Raw genomic sequence first — 21,060 nt, forward strand, 5'->3', positions numbered from 1 at the left:
GCCGCCGCCGCCGCCCGGGCCGGCCTGCACCGGGGAAGCGGGGAGGGCGCATGCGCGCTGGCAGCCCGCGGCGGCGGCGGCCGGAGGAGCTGTGCGAGGGCCGGCGGGGCCTTTTCGCAGGTTCCCCAGTGCGCGAGCAGCCCAAGAGCGCACCTTTCAGGGACAAAAACACTCGCAAGCGAGGGGCTCGGCTGTTTTGGGAGGCGCGGGCGTCGGCCGCGCCTCGCCCGCGCGTGTGGCGGCCTCGCGGGCGCCGGCGCAGGCGCGTTGCAGCGCCGCGGCTGACGGGAGCGGCGCGGGGAGGAGGCGCGGCACAAGCTGTGTGGCCCCGTAGGCGTTTATTAGCCCCTTATCGAGAGACGGGATCGTGTGTCCTAGCGCTGGGCCCCAAATCTGTGCGGCTTCCAGCAGAGATTGAGGGCTTCTCTTCCGCAAGCTCCGCGGTGTGGGCGCTGCCGGCTGCGGTCGGCCCGGCCGCTGCCGCTGGGGAGCCGGCGGTGCGCGGGGCTGGTGCTTGGCCCAGAGAGGGAAAGGCCAGGCACGAAGGAGTGTGTGGGCGCACGCATGCGAAAGGAGCTATTGTGGCTATTTTACTAGAATAACGGTAGCAAGTGGGAAAATGACTCTGGAGGAAAAATCGTAGGATTGCTGACAAAAATCTGTTTTAAAATAATCGTTATTTTACAGCAAGCGTACGCTACATATTCTAGAAGGTTTTCAGTAGTTTTTACTGAGAAATCTACATACAGGCTTTCTTTGAAAGCCAGACCATTATATAATTATCTGAGATTTTACAACAAAAACTGTCTTCTGGGTATATTTGGCATACATACCAAAATGGCAAAAAGTATATGTTCAAAATATATAGCAGGATACCAAGAAGCAGTAGGTATAACAAAAACTTAGCATTGTGTAATCTTTTCCAAAAAATCTGGAGAAATAGATTTCTGTCTCAAAATTAAGCAGAAGTGAAATGCAGGAAGAGATTAGTTGGTTTATGGCATAACCTCAGTGTTCCTCTGCCCAGCTTAGTGTGCATCCAGATAATCATTTGGAAAAATCAAATGATGAACTGGAACAGTATCTAGTTGGGGAGTTAAATTGAATTATGGTCAGCAGTCAGATTGTGGGGTTTCCCCAAGGAATTAGGATACAGAAATCAAGGCAGATGTGACAGAGGTTGCTGATCTGGCTGCCTGTCTCCAGGCATAAGTTAGGAAAATGTAAAAGCTGCTGCACAATACACGCTAGAGAGTGGTAAGGAATAGCACTTCACCCTCCACCACCAGAGAATCCAGCATCACAATCCTGGAGTGTCTGAACAAACTGGTTGTTAGGGAATGCATGGATAGATCAGGGCAGTATAAAAGATGAAAGAATTTGGCGGCAAAATATGGTAAATATGTTTAATTTTCATTTTTCCACAGTTGTACAGAACATTTTGGAAGTTGGAGACTCCTCTTGGGGAGCCCAATTGAGGTTATACCAGATAGACAGAGCAAGCACCAAATCAGCTGTGACATCTCTGTGCTTTCAGTTCCTTATGAAACTTCTCAGTCTGCTGTGAGCTGCATCAGCAATTTAACTGCCACCCACCTAGAGAAAGAAGTGAAGAACTGCAGGTCAGCATTTATTAAAAATGCCTACCATATATGTAGCACCGAGTCATGGCTCAAATTCAGCTCCTCAAGGCTGATCAATGGAAATTACAAACTTCTGGGTGCCTGCCTGGAGCTGAAATTACTTAGACCAATAACTTCAACTAAAGTGGCTTTTAGCAAGGAGAAGCTCCAGTTTGATAAAATGGAAAAGTTGTTTAACATTGCTGATACAATGAGTTGAGCATGTAGTATCAATTAGTCTGAAAAAGTGTTTGACAGGTGCACTAATATTAGTATCACTCCATCTAATGTTGTGTTAAACTCTATTTATATGCGAAGTGTGTGCGATACACTTTAAATCAGCTGTCACAACTGTGAGAACAGCATCACCTTACATTAGTATAAAGATACCACAGATATTTTAATGTTGAAAGCTTTATTTTAGTAATAAAACTTTCCAAGGAGATATATGAGTTCCTTTTCTAGAGCTGCTGGATTGTCTTTCTGCATTAGCAGTTTGCAGATACATCAAAATCCAGGAGAATTATCCAGGGGAGATCTTGAATTTGAGATATTGCAAAGATACTTGATCTGATTAGCTTTTTGCCTTTTTTATAAAGTGAATACACTCCGAATCCAAGAATAACTTAAAAAAAATAGAGCTAGAGCTCAAATTGGGTAACCTAAAAATGGGTGACCCTTTTTTACATACAAGCATTTTTACTATGCATTCAAAATGAATAATTCAAGATGAATTATAGAGGCAACTGGAAGTGTCATGATAACAAGGCTTCACTTCAAGAAATAAAATTGCGTTAGCAGTAAGAATGCAATATCTATTCTACTGGAGAGTCTCTCTAGAGTGGTAGGTATGTAATCTTTTGATAGTTGAGGGAAATACTAGCTTGCCTACAGTTTCTTAGTTTTAAGATTTTAAGATAAAAGGCTCTGGAAAAAAGGTGGTCTTGAGTTATCGCTGTCTGGCCTATGTACAAGTTAGAGCTCACTTGCTTCACACTGTCATACTAACTGGGGCATGAGTTGGCACTCCAGCTCAAATTCCCACTGTGCCAGCACTGCCTGTTTATTGATTGCCCTGTTTGACTCCAGAGGAAGTTAACAGGCTCCTCTGGCAGGCTATGGGAAGGAACCATTTGCACTGATTACCCACCCCTAAAAACAGGACGTCAAACTCATTCTGTTAGACTCTGCTGTAGGTTTGGGATTCTTACTCCCCACAGTAATGTTCTCCCTCTTGATCTCTATATGAGCAACTGTCAGACATCACTGGCTATTTCCTGATGGACAGTGACTATATAGCAATTAAAGGTTTAATTCGTTTAGTGCCCCACTGCGACATTCTCTGTTCAGCAAGAGAATTTCTAAACATTGTTGATTCTATTTCTCTTCTCTTACTGTGCTCTTTTGTCCTTCCTGTTTCCTTATTATTGCTACTATGATTTCTTCCTCCACAGTAGCCTCCCGCTCCAAGGAACTGTACTTGCCCAAACCTGCTTCTTGCATTAAGGTAATCAGTAATTCCCTTGGTAATGCTAGCATTGAAATCACATCACTGTGGATTGGTCTTGACACTCTAATCAGATTTATATAGGACAGAAGAGTTCACTCCTCTGAGTCATTGTTCTGAGGCTGTCTGCAGACATCATTGCATCTATTACTCATTTCACATTTGGGAGGATATTGCTGCAATTACAACAGATAGAAACATACTTTTTAAAAGAAAGCTTTCATTTTGGAGACTTGGACTAAGTATTGTGGGCTGTATCCCTGATCTAAGGGTTCCTTAGAGCCGAGTTTGTGAGGAAGGGGAAAGTCCTCTCTGTTTCTTTTGTAAGGATATATTCAGACTTTAGAAAATACTAGGTTTGCGTTCTTGTATAAAATCCTTGCATAGGTGCTAATTAAGGACAGGAAAGATGAGTAGGAGCTAATGTTATGGTATTTATTCATGCAAACAGCAGTTACAAAAGTAATTCTGACGTTTAGTAAGGCATTCAGTTCAGGTACTTTTGCATCTATTGTTTTCTGAAATCTATTTTAAGGATAGGAGTTTTCAGCTGTGTTTCATAATGAAATTTTCTAAGTAACCAACAGTATTTAAGTCTTTCCAGTTCATTGACTCCTAATTAGCATTAGATACTTAACTGCCACGTTTATCTTTGAAAATCATCCACATCTAGATTGAGAGTTGCACAGTGGTCTTGATTTTGATTTTGTTGTTTTTATAGTTTTTATAGTTATGTAGGTTAACCAACTAAAGACAACAAACTTATGAAATAGAGATCAGTATCAACTGAGTCTAGTTAAGGTAGCACATATAATTTAGTGCCCAAATAAGAAGAGAATGCCCTTTAGCTAGGTATTTATCCTGTTAATGATAAAGCTCATGTTACCAGCTACTTTGTCAGTAAAGAAGCCCTGGACCAAATTTGCTTTGTGAAGGATTAAACTAAAGAAACAATGAGCATTTCTGAATTTTGATGTTTATGATGCAAGCCAGGGACATTACAACCTACAGTATTTGTAGCAATGTAGGACAGAGTTGTTTTAATTTCAGGAACAATACAAAATCTCTATCATGGGTTATATGTGTGGGAATATTCACCAATAACTAGGAGAAAATAGGTAAAATGAAGGCTGCCCCTTGGTAACGGGTAGCGTGCCAAGTTAATGTAGCCACCTCAGTTCATATTGCAACCTCTGATAAAAACTGATAGGATGTAGGACAAAGATCAAAGAGGCAAATCCTGCCTTTTATGAATAATAGCCCTGGGTTCTGGAATTAATTGCAGGAAGGAGGGAGAAAATCCTGCGTGAATTTCGAAAGGAAAGTAGGTTTGTCTGAACTGATGCACATTACTTAAGCCATGCGCATATTTCTCATCAAAATAAGCCCATTATGTAGCAGTAACAGCTGTGAGCCTTTATTAATATTTAACACTCTTAACAGAGGTTACTGTGGGTTTCCATAATAAGGTTACAGGAGAGTGTTACAATATCATGTGCTGTGAGTTTGTATTCTCAGAGCTTTTTTGGCTTTATTGTGTGAAGCACTGATAAAGTTTTATGTATTCCCTTTCCCTTCTATTTGCAGAGGCTGAATGTCTTTCTAAGCTGCATCCTAGGTCCACAATTACCCATGAAAGGACCTTGTGCTTCTTCACTGTCTCTAGCTGTTTTGTATATCATCTTCCACTTAGTAATGTGAAAGTTGCAAGTCCCATGCTGGTAGGAGCAGTCTGGTTTGCAAGAGAAAGCAAGTGGTTGTAGTCCTTCTTCGTGACGAGGGCTGATTTGTGCTATTGCAGATTTGTTTGGTTTCTTCAATTGTGTTATTCCTGATGTGAACTGCTGGAGAATGATGATACCACTGAAGAAGGTGATTCAACCCCTTCATCCTACCAGTCTTTTGATTCTGTTTTCCACCTGTGCATGCTGAAAGGACAGGAAGTTCCTGGCAATTCATAGTTGTTGCTATTGAAAAGAGATGGCTAAACAGGCAAGGTGGAATCACCATGTTTTGTCCATCTGCCTTTGAGAGGACACCATCCAGGGGACATATTAGACCTTGGGTACCCAGCATTGGGGACTTGGCAGGCAGGGAGGTGTTGCTGACACTGCTTTGGATGAGGGTGAGAGAAGCTATCCAATAGATCTTCAGGGCCAGCCTCTGGCATCGAGGGTCAGTATTTTTGCTCATGTGTTTTTTAGCCTTTTTATTGCTCATCAACTTTTCCTTTAGGTCATAAACTCCTTGGAAATCAAATTATTTATAGCTGTGTCTGGTTAATAAGTTACCAGGCAATAAAGTCAACCATGCAGGAGGCAGAAACATTTGGAGCAGCAACATATATTCATTAGTTTCATACACTATATGTAAACTGCTATTCTACATTAAGAAGCACTTGTGCTAAGAAGGTACCCTGGGATGATATTTGCTGTCCCTCAATGACTTCAGGATTAAATGTACTCAGTTTACCACTAAAAAGGCTATCGATATAGCTTTCCTTATATTCATGCCTTGTCGATTTTCTGTGTATCATCAAATTATGTATAGCAGAGGAATACACATTAACTAGCCTCTTAATACATCAACAGCTTTTCGTCAATATGTTAGTGACAGGGTTTACATTAACAGCATGCCTTTTATCTTCCAAGGTGAGTTGTAGATTTGCAGCTAGTGTCGCCTTATGTCTGATATTATCAATGTAAATGTCGCAAAATTGCAAAATTTTGGTAGCACTTCATACTCATTTTGGAGAAGAAGGAGTATAGAGAGGGACAGCACAAACAAAGTGTTGGAAACGTGGAGGTAGAAAAGTACGTGTGAAGAACAGACAACTTTTCATGTAATTTCTTAATATTTGGCTATTTGTCATGGGACCCCATGACATCATATCTGATTTCAATTTCCAGAGTGAAATTAATGTCTCAATTAGTTCTATTAGAATATTGGTCATTGTGGAATACTTAAGAGTTTAAATGTGTTTTTAGTATAGTTTCAGTAAGTTTGTGTTCATGCTGCCTCCCCTGTCCGTGCTAACTGCTCCCTTCCATGTGCTTCCCTCTGCGCATATGCATTTGCCATCCAACTAAGTCCTTTATCTGCAGGATCCTCACCACTAGCCCACTTTGCCATCACCACTGAGTCTTTCAGTTATTTAAATTTTTCCCCCTGCTGATTTTAAAAAGGCACCAGAATTCAAATTTCAGTGAAATTAACCCCTGCTTTAGCCTCTTTTAATTAAAAAGACCAATGAATACAATAAGTGTGGCTGTAATAGGATAGTTAATGGCACCTCCACTGGTGTGTAAACCCAGTAATAAACATAAGGAAGACAGCTTTGTCATGAGGGAGAGCTATGTAAAACAGCCAGAGAGAAGATAATAAGGAAATAGCTTTCCTTCTTCACCCCATCAGTTCTCTGTGAGTGGCTTTTTTAATCTTAGTATTTTTAGTTGGAGAATATTTCACTGTAAGCAGGTGATCCACCAGAGGAAATGGTTTATGCATACAGAAATAAAAACATTTTCCTTATTCATTTGTCAGAGTAGGTGTTTTTTCTTTAATGTGTTACTGTGCACCTCACTTGCCAAAGTAGTTTCAGTTGCAGCTCTGTCAAGAGCCAAAGGGATCTTCCTTAATTAAGTGAAGAACCACAAAGGAGTAGACAATTTTGCTTATCTATATGGTTATTAAAATTACTTTTTTAGGCATTTTTTAAATGGTAGTTTTGCATAAGTGGTCAGAGGTAATTTGTTTCTTTTATATACATTTTTAGCCACAATTTAGGTTCAGGAAGACTTAACAAAAAATCAAGTTGCCTTTTTAATCTTTCTGTCAACTCTTAGGGCTCAAAACAATAGCAATCAGGTACTGATTTCAAAGAAATCTGCTCTCTATCAAAGTGTCCTGCAGGCTGATTAGTCAGAGACTCCAAAGAAGTTGTCCAGAAATTCTCCAAGAACATGAAGGAAGTTAGCAGATACCCAGAAATCCAGATGAGAATATCGAACTTTTCACCTCCATGTGCTGCCTACTAAACTGTGCTTGCTCTCTCTTATACCTATTCACTGACCTCATTTATTGTAATTGTCTATCCTTACCCTTCATTCCCATTTTTTTATTGCCCTGTCTCCTACTTCGTCAAGTTGGATCTGGCTTCAGTTCTGATTTGTCTTGAAAAGGTGAAATTCTAGTAGCACTGCTGGAAATACCTGGAATAAAAGTAGTATAAAACAGTATCTGGAGTATGTATCAATTTTTTTCACTAAGACTCCAGTTTACTTCAATCCACTGAGTCACTTAATCAAAAGAAAGTGATTTTCCAAAATTCAGACTTTACATTTTCAGCCTTTTACTGATACCCCTCGAGCCTACCAGTTTTCAGCCTCCTGACCACTTGAAAGATCTTCTACGACAAGCAAGGTCTTTGCTCTTGCAATGTCTGCTTGCAGAGTGTATGTCTTGCCTTGTGCCTGGGGAAAAAAGAGCTCAGAAAGAGTAAAGGTTGGAAATACAGTGGATTTTCTGTTTGTTTTTTCAGAGGAGATCTTTTTGCCTTGCAGGAAAATATTCATAAAAGTTAACTCTAGCCTTGGAAAGAGCCACTCAGAGCAACTCCAGTCATGTTTTTGCTCCGAGTCATTCCAGAATTACCTGTCTTAGTGGACTACAGAGGATGCCACAAAGATTACAGCTTTCCTAGGCCTACAGTTACCCTTGTGAATGCTCTTTGTGAAAGTAGCCTGTGACTATTAAGAAGGAAAGTTACTCTGTGTGGGAAGACAAAAGCAATGGCAGGGCACATTTGAAGGTGTAAAGAGAGTTTCTCTTCCAAGAGCTCCCTTTGCTTTCCAAGCTGTTTACTACTGGATATTTTCTTCCTGTGGGAATATTTTAATTGGACCTAATTGGTCTTGTAGTCATGTTGTCACTTAGTGTCCAAAACCAGAGTATGTTTTTGGTCTGTGACTGTTCTTAGCTGGTATAAATAGAACCCTCAATCAGCAGTTTCCATATATTTTAGACTCTGAATTTTAAATTAAATCTGAATTTTAAATTAAACCCCTCTTATTTTTGGGAAGTGGGGAATTAGTCTTTGAAGCATCATGGTGTTACAGGAAGTGAGAAAGTGATAATGAATTAAGTGGATTGTTGTTTTGTGTACTGAGATTTCTGTGTATTATTTCTTACCTTCTAGGGTCATAGTTACACAGCAATTTTCTGTAGTCTGGTAGAACTCAACTGGCTGGTCCGAGTGAGGGTAATTTTGCTCTAGATTGGTTTCCTGGCCTGGCTAACTGTGGAGCCACAAAAGTGCTAGTGTTTGATGGCAGGAATGAGCATCATGAGGGTAGGAGGCTAGGAGACGTGGGGTTTTTGTTGGTAGCTAAGACATATGCAGATTAAAGTGGCCATACAAACTTTGCTCTTATTTATGTGGTATTGCCCTCTTAATTTTTTTACTGCTTATACTTCCGTTTGCTGTGTTTGCTCGTATTGTTTCCGTATTCATGTAGGGATACAGAAAGCTTTCAAATCAACCTTTAGATAGTCCTCGTGGTGAGCTAATACAATCTGGAAGCTTGGTGTCCTTCCTTTTTCTTCCTCCTTTTTTTTTTTAAATTGAAATGCTGCTCTTGACTGGAGACCAGCTGATTCTTCCCAACTGGAAGATCTGTGAGTTGTTATCCCTGCATGGCTGGTGCGCCTAAATGCACCTTTAGGTGCATTTATGTTCTTACTGTATGTGCCTAGAAAACGCTTCCTGAGTGAAGCATGGCTGGTAAGTCAGTGTTTGTCTGGAGCCAGCTGCATTCAACCTGATTGCCTTTGGGCAATCATTAATCCAAAGTTTCCATAAAGTTTTCCAATGCCATCTGTGATGGTATAGTATAGCAGCTATGACTCCCCAGCAGCAACAGTTTCTTCTGCTTTTACAAGAAAATGGAGAACTGTAATTCTAAAGAAAATGTTTATGATTGAAGATGCTGCTGTTACTGCACGTGCTCTAAATTTAATTTTCATGAGTGTTCTCACCAGTAACTCTGCCTGTTGCTCTGTTTCTGAACTAATTCATGGGTTTAATGTAGAAACTGTAACTTTGTAGAAGAGTTTCTGTGTGAATGTAGCTTCCGCACAAGCGCCAGAGCAGTTCTGACAGGCGGTTTATGAAGTCAAAATGCAAGATGAAAAGTTAATAAAGAGGTAATGGTGACTTGTGTCAAAGCAACCTAAGGCACTACTGCTTTTGGTTTTAGACTTTACTTCACTGCCAGAAGTTGTTGTCTTTATAGCAGTGTTGTTAGAAGCAAAAGGACAGTAGTTCAGTCAGTAAGTCATGGCTTAGTGTACTAGTTTAATGCAGAAATACTTGTTTTTCTGTACTGCTGAAGTATGTTATGTGACTTATTTTGCCACCTAGTTAAAATAGCAAAATAAAAAATGGGGAGGGAAGAGTTTCATATGTGAAGGGAATTACATCTTTTGTGGGGACTTTGTTTTAACTTTTCCAGGATATTTAAAAAATATTCCAAGTTTCTACACTTCATTGTAGACTGATTGTTCAAAAGGATATGTAATCCTAAGTGCATGTTATTCCCTTTTCTGGCAAGGGATGTCCTAAGGAGAATATCCTCGTGCCTTATGTTTTTCTAAATACTTTCTTTCTTGGCATACTATGAAACACTAACATCCTGTTGCATGATGTGTAAACACTGTATTTTATCCCTAATTAGAGATGTGCTAATGCAGAAATAAACCTGTTTGTTTGGTTTATGAAGCCAGATACAATGACTGTATATACTTATTTCTAATTAGAATAGTTTCTTTCTGCTCAAAGAATTTTAGCTGCAGAGTCCCTTCTGAGGAGTCCCTCAGGCCTGATTGCTTTATGTGCCTGAGTCTCTCCTACTTCACTTTCCCTCTGAATCCCTTAGGGGCTGCACCTCACAGGGGGTAATATCTTATGATTCTTCCCTGGTTATGGAAAGCAATACTTAATCTGACTATCAGCGGTTTGCAGAAGTAGAGACATGTGCAAGATATGAGGCCCAGAGCACATGTAAGCAATAGAAGAGACTCAGAGTGGAGCAAAGGTGAGAGAGACTTCTAGCTATGCAGCAGATTCCTGTTAAGACAGTTTAGTAATTTTGCCTCAGCCAATTTGCACTGATATTATCCTTCTGTGTCTTTGAGCTCCAGTTGTGCCATACTATTGTATTTAGCAAGAGCTTCAAGACAGAAAGAAAGTGGGCCATCTCCTGCAGTTACTTCCAAACCTCAGTAGGGACTCTAGAGAGCTATCAGCCTGTTTGATTTTCCTGTGTGCTTACCTGCTCACTGCTCAGCCCTCATTCTCTGATGCTCTTGGTGCAACAAGTAGCTGGCTACCCAGTTCTTGCTGTCTCTCTGTGGATGGCTAGAATTTGTAACTGTTGTGCCTATGCATATACAAATATATAGCATATATGAGCACATGAAGGCCTCTGAGAACCTCTGTATAGGTTGTCAATGTCAAATATTGCCAATAAAATAATCTACTTAATAATTTGGCTCACCTGAAGACTGCCTGTACTGCAGGGTTCTCTCATAAATGGTTTACACTTCTATTACTAGTTACTGATAGCTCTTAATTAAGACTCTGGTGCTGGCCTTAAAATGTGATTTTCAGATAATCATATTGGCACTTCTTATGCATTTACCTAACACTATCTGAAATCCCTTGGAACCTGGAGTAGAGCATGGGAAGACTGGTGCATTTATACCACATGCAGGAATATAGAAGGAAAAGTTCAAAATATTATGGTAGTAGGTACAATATGGTTCATGCTCTGAATTTGCTGATGTGAATGCCTGAGTTACAAGCAAATGTTATGGCTAGCTAATACTGGAGTGGAATAAACTGGAGTGTTTGAAGGAGTGACTATCTAGGTTATCTATAATACTAAACCTCAGTATATGTCACATGTTAAATGTCAAGTTGTATGTGTATGTAGGTTTGGACAATGGTAGTTCCTGGAAGCAGTTGATTTTCACTAAACTTGCAAATGAAAGTACTTAGCTGGGTATCCATGTCAGAGACAGGCCAGAGCCACAAAGCGGGGAGCCAAAGCCAAACATTCCCCAGATCCTCTCTTTTAGGTAGACTAAGCCAGTTTCTTTAGATTTATAGTAAGTGTGAATGAACTAAATATATCAAAATGGAAAGCCAGTGTATGAAATCAGAATTTTTAAAGAAATCTAGTCACTATCACTACGCTAAAATGAAAAGAACCTCTGCATGTTTCTCTCAAAATGTAGTGTCACCCTGGAGCTTTGTCTGTTGCATCTGCTAGCATATGTTTCTTGGTAGACAGATAATCTGAACAATGCTATGATAACCTTGTGCTATAACAGTGCTGAATATATGCTGAAACACCCATGACTATATCAGGTTGATTTTTATACTGAAACAATAGGCAAACATAGCAGTAGAATAGAGTAGAGAGAGTGGTAAATAGGAGTGCTAGGTTAATCAGTTAGAAAGGAATAAACAGTTGGTAGCTTCATTATTAAGATTCATATTTCTATCAGCTGGTACTTTTGAGAAAGTGAGAAAAGAATGAGACTAAAGAAACTAAACTGTTCTGCTTGGTTGGTGTGGTGAATTGAGGATGTTTTATGAAGTGGCTGTAAAACACAGCAATGAGTAAAGGAAAATAAACTAGAAATGTGCTTCCTCTGGCTTCTATTTAAAAAAAAGATGTGTTTTTTACCTTTGGCAGGTGCTGTGGTTTACCAATTTATATGAAAGCTTCCTGTAGTGATTACTATTTTCTGCAGAGTTTAGCTGCAGTATGGTTACAGAAGATGATGTGAGATGGTGAAATCTGAACTGAAATAGGGACCCATTGATTTGCTTGCTGCTAACATCAAGCAATCTTTTCTCCTCTTGAATTTCGAATCTGGTGATACAGAACATTACTTATACTAGCATCTTGGGTTCTTAAAAAGATTATTTGAAAGGAAATTAAGGATGCAAACTGGAGAAGATAATAAAATACGAATTCTGAGTACCTGAAATCTACTGCAGAAAAGATGTGACTTCTCTTTTTCTTCCCTTTCCTGGCTGAAATCCTCAGTTACTTTTGGCTTTTGTTTCCAAGGTCATTTGTTGCTGTGTAGTGAATCTGTTTATAATACTAACTAGACATGGCAGCTCTTTTCTAAAATAGACTGTTCCAATCTGCCACTTTATTCTTTGGCACCAGGGATTTGCGTTTTCCTGAGATGAACTCCACTTCTGGCCGTGAACCTGATGGAAGGGAAGAATTACAGACCAAACTGTCACAATCAGCTAATTCACCTGAATAGAGCTATATGTGAGACCTACTTTATCCTGCGAGGGTCCTGTCACTCTCAGCGACTGAATGGGTATTTCCAAAATAGAGAACCAATGGGAGGAATTGACTGAAAGGGCCCAAATACACTTTATGCAAACATCCATTGTGTTGTTAGTCATACAGAGTTGCTGTAACTTGCCTCTCCTCTTCTTTCCGGTTAAGCAATTCTTTCAAGCTGCCCTAAATTAATTTCCTAACTCCTTGTTGCAAAAGAGGTTAGTAGACTTGAAAAGGTATCTTCTATTTCTTGGAATTAATTTTCTCTTTCCTGGTGATCATCCCTAATAGTTTTGTTTCATTAGGAATTTTGTTTCATGGAATTGATTAGAATTTAGTATCCAGCTTGACTTTTATGTACTTTTCTTGCAAAATTAGATAAACACTTTGAAGCTTACCTGCTTGTAAACTATCCATACTGGTTACAGCTGGCAGGATATTTTTCTCCATCAAAAGTTGCTGTTTGATCACTAACACGACATCACCAAGATATGCCTTTGCTTCTTATTTTATATGTATTATAGCATCACTCAACTTCTTCTAGAAGAGCATGCCGCATGAAAAAAGAAAACAGTAGGTTAAGGAGACAGAGCAGGGAATATGGGAATCCATCCGAAAAGCAAAATCATCACAAGCTGTCTTGACCTAGCATGTATATAAACATGGAACTTGCCTCCACAGTTCTGTAGCTGGGAACAAAAGCTTGAAGGCTTTAGGCACTTGTTAGGATTAGAATAAAAGGAGTCTGCGAGACCCAGATTTCTTGTAAAAATTCCGCTGACTTTGTGTACCAGAGAAAAATTTGGTTATTACCATGATTTGATCCTGGGCTTATGTGAATCCTGAGGGATTAAACTGACATTGAGACCTTATTGTTACCTTTGTCCTCTTCTGCAGCATAATAAGAGGTGATTCCTGAAAAGAGATCCTAAAAGACAGTTTTTCTTTTTACTCAACCCAATTCCATGTATTTAGCCATATAGATTCGGTTGGGCAGATTGTTGATTGGCGGTATTTAATCCATGAGTTGGAAAAACAGGATGTGCTGACCATATTAATTTCTTAACTGTTAAAAGTGACCCAGTTTCCATCTATTTTCATTAATTACTAAGTCAATTATGTCTGTCACAAGAAAGAGATTAATTTTCCTTCATTAAAAGTAAGATTTCATACAATCAGTGTATTTCTGCTTACTCACATGACTGATTAGTGTGATAAGTTTAACTTTGAGCGCAGAGTAATGAAGAAAAAGGAACTTTTTTGTGTAGGGTATTCCATATTAATTACCTTATCAACTGAGGGAAAAGTTTGCTTATGTGATCAGCCCAGGTAAGAGCTGGGGAGAAATACATTGCATTAGCTAAGAAAAATCAGGAAAAGAACCTGTTAAAATCATGGTTCTCACAAAAAGGTAAAATGACTGTGGATCTCCAGTGGGTCTGAGCGCATAATTTTTTTCAAGTTGTAGGGTTTTTTCATGCCTAATTGAGCACATGTAGTAATTGCAGCTAATATTAGTGCAAATGACTCAAACAGCATGAGAACCCCTATATTAAGCAATTATATTCTTCCTAGGGCAATGGTGAGTGCATTAAAATTAGCAGGCAGGAAGATAATGTTCAGCATTGCTTTTGAGATGCTGGCTCTGAATTAGGTACTAAAATGAGAAGTCTGTTTTGCAGCTTTGATGAACAAAAAGCTGGTTTTGAGCAAGAAATAGATTTTTTTTAATAGCAAAATAAACCTACTTGAAGGGAAAGGCATTGTAAACAGCACTTTGATGCTTGATTATGAAAGATCTTTCAGCTTGTACTGTGTTTTACTGAAGTAACATTAATAGAAATGTTTAATCGTCCAGTGAATTGGGATCATTATTTTAATATAGTCATAATTGCAGAGAAAAATAATGGTAATCACTGAGATTGGATTAGGCAGTGACCTTTTCAATTCATAGTGTTTGCAGCTATTAGACTTGTTTCAAAGTATCAGTCAGAAAGCACTTTCAACAGACGACCTTTTGGAAATGCTTTAAATGCTTCTGTTGAAAAAGATAGCAGAATCCGGTTATTGGTTTTTGAATTCTTTTTATAATACACACCATAAATATATAGGAAGTTCTTAAGCTCCTCAGTAAGAATCCTGAAAAGCAGCAGTTTTCAGCTTTTGTAAACTAGTAGTTTTTTTCCTCCTTTTTACCTTTTGAAAGGACTTTATCCAATGTTTATTGACCAGGTGTTTTGATTTGGTATTTACATTGAAAGTCGAAACAAAGAAACCAAGTGCTTTCAGGCAGACCTTTTTCCCCAGTAAAATTGCAACTTTATCTTTGAGTTCTAGCTTGGTGGCTGTGACAGGGCTTCTTGGCTATATGGCGTTTCTGCGGGGAAGGCATCCAAGACCAAAGCAGGGTTTATGTGTAGGACAGTGGACTAGTACTAGGAGATGAGTCCTCCTTGCTCTGCTGTAGAGGCTGGATAGGATCCCATGGGAGTCAGTCAGACCTGGGTTGATCCCATCTAGCTTCATTGCTTTAATGAGGCTCTTAGGTTTGAGGTCATTGCACTTACTGGAGAAGGCAGAATATAATCTCTCTGGCACAGAAGTACTTTTGCTATGTATTTATGCCCTCCACAGCACACTGAGGCCTTCCATTCAGCTGCGGCTGCTAGGCTCTATAAAATACAAACAGCTGTTACGAATGCACATGCAAGCATTAGAGCTAGTTTTGTAGTTTTTAATTGACCCAAGTGATTATCTGGGCTACAATGAGAGCACTGCCTGGGAAGATCCAGTGCAGGGGCTTAGACTCATCTTCTTAAAAGCCTCTTTATGAATCATAACTCTTTCTGCCCTTGAATAATTTAAAAGCTAACAGCATGGCAAATCTTAACTGTCCAAGTCTCTTAATGATGGTTGTTTTTGACGTACATCTGAGGAAGTAGCTATCATTACTCATCCTCATTTGGGCTATATCCTTAGGTCCATTTTCTAAAATTGTGTAGCTCTGTTTTTTCATCACCAACTCCTCACCTGCCTGTGTAAACAGAGAGGCTTCTGTGTTGAATATTAAATCCTGCGAACACGTAAACCAAGTAGAATATGTATTCAAGAGTCACATTTCAAAGCTTGTAGAGATTAAAGACTAGGATACCCACTGACCTTTACTTTTCTAAAAGTGATTACACTGAAATGTATTTCTCTGCAAAGGACAGTGTAATGCCATACTGGTCAATTACTCACTTCTCTAGCTAGAATCACTAGTCTAGAATTGTCAGAATGAATGTGTTTGCCTGCAGGTATGATCTTCCTTGCAAGAATTTCTGCTTGTCATCTGTTGTCAACATCTCACATCTGTGTACAAAATCTACTTTTAGTTTCACTGAAGGTCCATCAATAGCTGCCATAGTGGCAGCTATTATGTTAATATATCCATGTTGGCTTGCTTGGTACTTTTATTCTCAGACGCTCTGGTCCTTCTCACATTTCTTTCTAGACTAAAACCTTAAGCAGAGTAGTAGCATTTCCTAGTAGAGCACTCTATCTCCCTCCATCTTTCCTGCAGGTCACATTCTTTTAGATGGTTACATCTGGTTTGGGAATGACGTTACTATTATTTCAGCTGTATCATTATATAGAGAAGCTCAGTCTCTCCTCATAGCTAACAGTTAATGTTTATACTGAAATTCAGGGAGACTTGTGCCAGTCTGTTGCGATAAACTGTATCAGTTTCTACCAAATTTTGTATTTTATCTCCTAACAAGAACGTGAATAGTGATTTATCTATTATGTAAATCACCAAAGTCAGAAATCTTTCAAATCTATGTGAATTAAAATTAGAAGCATGATTCTTCTCAAAATTTGAAGGTATCCATCCCCTGGTACTGGATGACTATTTAAATTATCCATTGCAAGTACCACAATAGTGGGGTGCTTGGGATCCTGGGGCAGAGGGTCTGTTAGCACCTGCACCATTAGCAGCAGCTAATGTTGCCATAATACACTGTGCTCAGAATAGACATTAAAGGAAACTAGATGCTGGGCAAAAGAAAGGTGATGCATCTTGGGTAGAATCTCTCTGAGAGTCCCTCTCCTCATCCCCCAGGCCCGATGCTGTGCTCCCAGGCCAGCGAATGCACTGATGCAGCACTGCCTCCTCTGCTTTACTTTCAGATCAAACTGCACGTGCCACAGTTGGAAAGATGAGGTCTATTGTGCTGTGTAGCCTTTGATTAAAAGGTAAGCAGTTGCTGATTGCAGAACTGTCTCTGAGAATTATAAAGCATTTTCTGATTTGCTGTGTTTCCTATAAATTAATCTTTAAATGCAAGAAGTCTGATCGATGCTATCTTAGGAAAAAAAATGACAAGCAGCATTATCCTTTGTGGAAAGAATGCAAGTTTATTACAACTGGACTGGTCATTCTGAAAAATAAGTTTGATCTTCTATGTGTCATCCTAGCAACAGTACTTGTAAGATGGTTACTTCTGCCTTGTTAACATCACACCCTGTTAGATCTCAGTCCTGAAGTGAAGGACAAGAAAATGCCATCTCACCAAAGAGGACATTTTGTTAGTCATATTTTTCATCTACTCCTAGACAGGTTTTACCTCTGTAACTCCCATTCAAGAGAAGGCAATGTTTTGGAAGAATAATATGTCCTTATTCTTCTTTGTGCCAAAATGTGTCCTCAGCTCTTTAGACTGTCCTCAGGAATTTCTGTTGGACAGTCAACCATTTGGCCCTACCAAGACGTATAGGTCTTGCTGAACTTGGCTTAGTGTTTTCTGGGAGACAAACGTAAACTACATCTGAGCAGTCGCATAGAGAGGGTGGTTTACATCACTAAATCATGCTCAGTTTTAAAATAGGGAGCTCTATACAAGCCAGAGTATTTAGCTAAAGGCTTGACTGTATCTGGAGAAGAGTCTTTTCTTTTGTGCTATCTGCATTAAGAGAAAAGAGCTCTTCAAAAAATGAGCCTTGAAGTCAAATTATAAAGTCTTGGAAGCAACAGAATTGTAGTGTTATCCTCCCATACTGAATGACTGTTGGTAATCTGCCTATACACTGCAAATCCTTTTTATTGTGGGCATCAGGCAATAGAGGGAAAAAGCTGGTTTTATTCTTCTGCATCTTATTGCATGCCTGGTATATATTAGCGGTTCTATTTATTTTAAATCTGTATTTTATACATGGGTAAAATAGAGATCAACTTGAGTACTTTTAGTTAAAGGAAAAACGGGTTCTCACGACAGTGCTGCTAGCAGATCTGGTGCCCTTTCCTTAGCAGTATGAAAATGGTTGAGTGCAGCATATATTAACTGGAAATGAAGTTTAGAGGACTAGTGAGGAGAACTGGGCTCTGTAATATGACTGGAAACTTCTCTTTTTAGTACTGCGTCTGACCATTTGTGGATGAGATGAGCTTCAGAGACTATATGTGTGTGGTGTGGCGTATGTAATAACTTTGTGATTAAGAACAGATTAATACTTTTTTTAGTTGTTGAGAATAGTCATCACTCTGGAACCAATTCTAAAAAAAGCTGGAGATAGTATCTGTGCAAAGACCATGTACTCAAAGTGAGTAGTGTTGCTGCTCCATTCAGCTATACTAGAAGAAAATGACCTAGCGGAACAATTTTGAGTGGTTACAATGGGTATGTGCTGTTCTGGACATACAGCGATTTAGGCATGAATCAATAATAGCTTAAATCAGGCCTGTGAGAATGCAGGTTTTCATAACATAAAAAGCAAACAAATAAGTTGCATCTTGTTTTAACTTTTAAAAAAGTATGTCGATATTTTGTTTTCTTGTCTCCTCTAGACAAGATTTTTTTCTTTTCTCTAGAAGCCCTTCAAAAACTGATCTGTTAGTGAGCTGCAGTTCCTTTTAAAAGTAGATACCTTTAGTACTCATGCTACTGTGGAGTATCTTCTCCAGACTTGCTTATTCTCTTTCCTAAAAAAAAAAAATCTGTTCTCATCCACTCTGTTTTCTTGTGTAGCCCAAAGAGAACTTTCCCCTTTATAACTAGAATTTTCTTGACTATATATTTTGAAACTGTCATTGCTAAAAAATAAAAATATGTACAAGGTCTTTCTCATTTTCTGTTTCTGATTTGCATTTTGCATTTCTTTTCCTGAATGATCATTTGTATAGACCTTCACTGAATCCTGAACCAAAAAAATATCTCCCACTGAGTCTTCATTTTCAAACTCTGTATTCTAAAGTGATTTCCAGCCATTGATCTTTAAATTCCTAAAGGTTAGTAGCCTACTTTTAATTTATCAGAAAGGGTAAACTTACTTCTGGTAAGTCTTAAATCTTCTACTGAGAGGAGAGTGAGCACACCCTGACCTCTTCCTTCCCTGTCAATGACACAATGGAGAAAACATTAGGGGAGCTTTCTTTCCCAAGTTTATTTTCTGCTTTATTTTCCTTCCTTACCCTGATGCTGAAGGCATTTTCAGAATGCCAGAGGCTGATCTGGGGCTGGGTGTGAATCTCTAGTATTTTAGGGATGAGCATAAAGGCACAAGGCAGATCTTCTTGGCATCCATCGGGTGGGCACTTCCCTCCTTTGAGGCAGTAGTTAGGCTAGTGGTCCAAGGCTGGTCCCACTTCAGCATGGTTTCCCAAAGCTCAGTGGCTTTCTCCCTTGTGCTATTTGGACTGCTTTAGTTTCTGATGATTACTACCCATTTTGAAGTTTTTAAGTAGTTTGCAGGGAATGAGGTAAATGTTAAGACTGTGGGAAAACAGAAAAAGAAGCAGACCGTTAATTAAAAGTTACGTAGTCTGAGTAATACAATGGTTAAAAGTGCTGTTGCTATGGCAGTGCTGCCCCTGTTTGCTCCAGCATGAGTCATGCTCCTCCTGCTCCCTGTTCTGCTCTGCTTGGGTGCCTGGCTGCGTGCGTTCAAAGAGGGTGATGCTGCTCTGTCCTTCTACCCAGACAGGGAGTAAAGGCTTTGGTGACTCACAGCAGAGATCAGGGGGGAAGGAGAAATATTACTGCAGCCCCAATGAGCTGCACTGGAAACAAACAGGTGACCAGCGGAGAAATATTACTGCAGCCCCAATGAGCTGCACTGGAAACAAATGGGTGACCAGCAGACAAATCTTGATTGACAGGGAAATGCATCAGGCCCTACATGGAACATGCAGGTGACTTCTCTTCTTAGCATTTCCTCTGGTGAATGGGATAAAAGTATTTAATGAATCTGTGCCTCAGCATCTGCCTCTATAATATGTGAAGGATGCTTACAGTAGTCAGTGTTTAAATACTTCAAAAATTTTCGGTCAAAAATGAAGATACATCACCCCAAAACTATTTTTAATTTTTGATGTTCTTTATTTGTTCTACTGCTTTGCAAAAAATCTTAGTGAGTTTACAGTGAGGGCCACACATTCAGTGAGGGCCAAATCCCTTCCTGACTCCTCTTCCTCTTCGGTTATTCATAAGTAACTTGTTTGTCCTCTTGCTATTTCTTTGCTTGAGACAGACCTGCTGTGCTCTGTCCCTGGGAAAGCAGCAGCCAATACTAATCTACGCCATGCAATGGTAAGATAGCCCAGAGCTGTACTATACAAGGAAGCCCACTGAATGCCAACATTTATTTCAGAGCTCTTGTTCTTGTCACTTGTAAAATTTGCTGAGCTAACTTCATCATTTAGCTTTGCAATACATTGATGTTAATTAGTAGTAGGTGACTGTGGCATTTGCAATGCAGTACATGTGCGTCCTCTGTTAAAACTCCATGAATTAATCACCATTTGGTGACAATGAACAGGAAAGAATGAGAGAATGAGCAGTAGTTTGCTGCTTGCTTTGGCTCTACTAAACAATTTAGAAACTGCTCCTATCCAGTGCAGCAGATAAGAGAGGATTTCCATGTATGAGTTCACCCAGTAGTAGTGTTTATTGTAAACGCTTAAAGGTAGATGCATTCTCCTTAGGCAGTATCAGCATATGTTACCCCAGGTTGGACATGGTCAAACATGGACACCAGTTAAAAGGTGCGTGCTAACTTGGAGGGTTATTAGATTAGATTCTGGTTATGTGGAGCCCAGATTGCTCAGACATGGGATGAGTTTTACCTTATGTGCCTTTGTAGTATCTAAATTGTTTCTGAGGTAAATTTCTCTCTTATTTCAGAGAAGCTGTATTCAGGGGAGGAGATTTGATGGGTCATCCAGGGGGTTGATTAGTTTGGCCCTAATTTACCCATCTGCAAGTGAATTAGCCTACTGAGAACTCCTTGGTTAAGTTCCAAGGGCAGTGAATGGTTGGAGTCAAGGTGAACACTGGAAAAGGATCTAAAACACTGGTGCCAATGCTCTGAAAGCTCCTCTGGTGTGCCTAAGTGATGTGTCCTGCTCATGTGGCCAGGGTACGACTTTTTACAAGTCGTTTTTGACAAGCCTGCTCATGTCTTCCTCAGCACCTAGGGCTTCTCCTTGGATGTTCTTACAGTGATTCATTCTGTCTCCAATCTAGCAACGCAGCCCAGTGAGTTCCTCACAGTAATAGCAGGTACTTCAGCTGGTGCT

At 39.6% G+C, this 21,060-nt stretch overlaps 1 long non-coding RNA gene across 6 annotated transcripts in view; it reads left to right on the plus strand.

The window, feature by feature from the left end:
* Positions 1 to 52: 52 nt before the first annotated feature.
* LOC134144916 (uncharacterized) overlaps positions 53 to 21,060 on the plus strand; it is a 55,088-nt gene continuing 34,080 nt past the window's right edge. For 4 of the 6 annotated variants that reach the window (XR_009959520.1, XR_009959517.1, XR_009959515.1 and 1 more), the window contains exons 1-3: positions 1,297 to 1,622; positions 3,077 to 3,129; positions 16,677 to 16,742. This is a non-coding gene — a long non-coding RNA (uncharacterized LOC134144916). Of the gene's footprint in view, positions 121 to 1,296; positions 1,623 to 3,076; positions 3,130 to 16,676; positions 16,743 to 18,354; positions 18,604 to 21,060 lie in introns of those variants that run through there. The other 2 variants (XR_009959516.1, XR_009959519.1) reach the window with 2 other exon arrangements.

Source organism: Rhea pennata, chromosome 10 (genome assembly GCF_028389875.1).
Source record: "Rhea pennata isolate bPtePen1 chromosome 10, bPtePen1.pri, whole genome shotgun sequence".
NCBI classification, from domain to species: domain Eukaryota; kingdom Metazoa; phylum Chordata; class Aves; order Rheiformes; family Rheidae; genus Rhea; species Rhea pennata.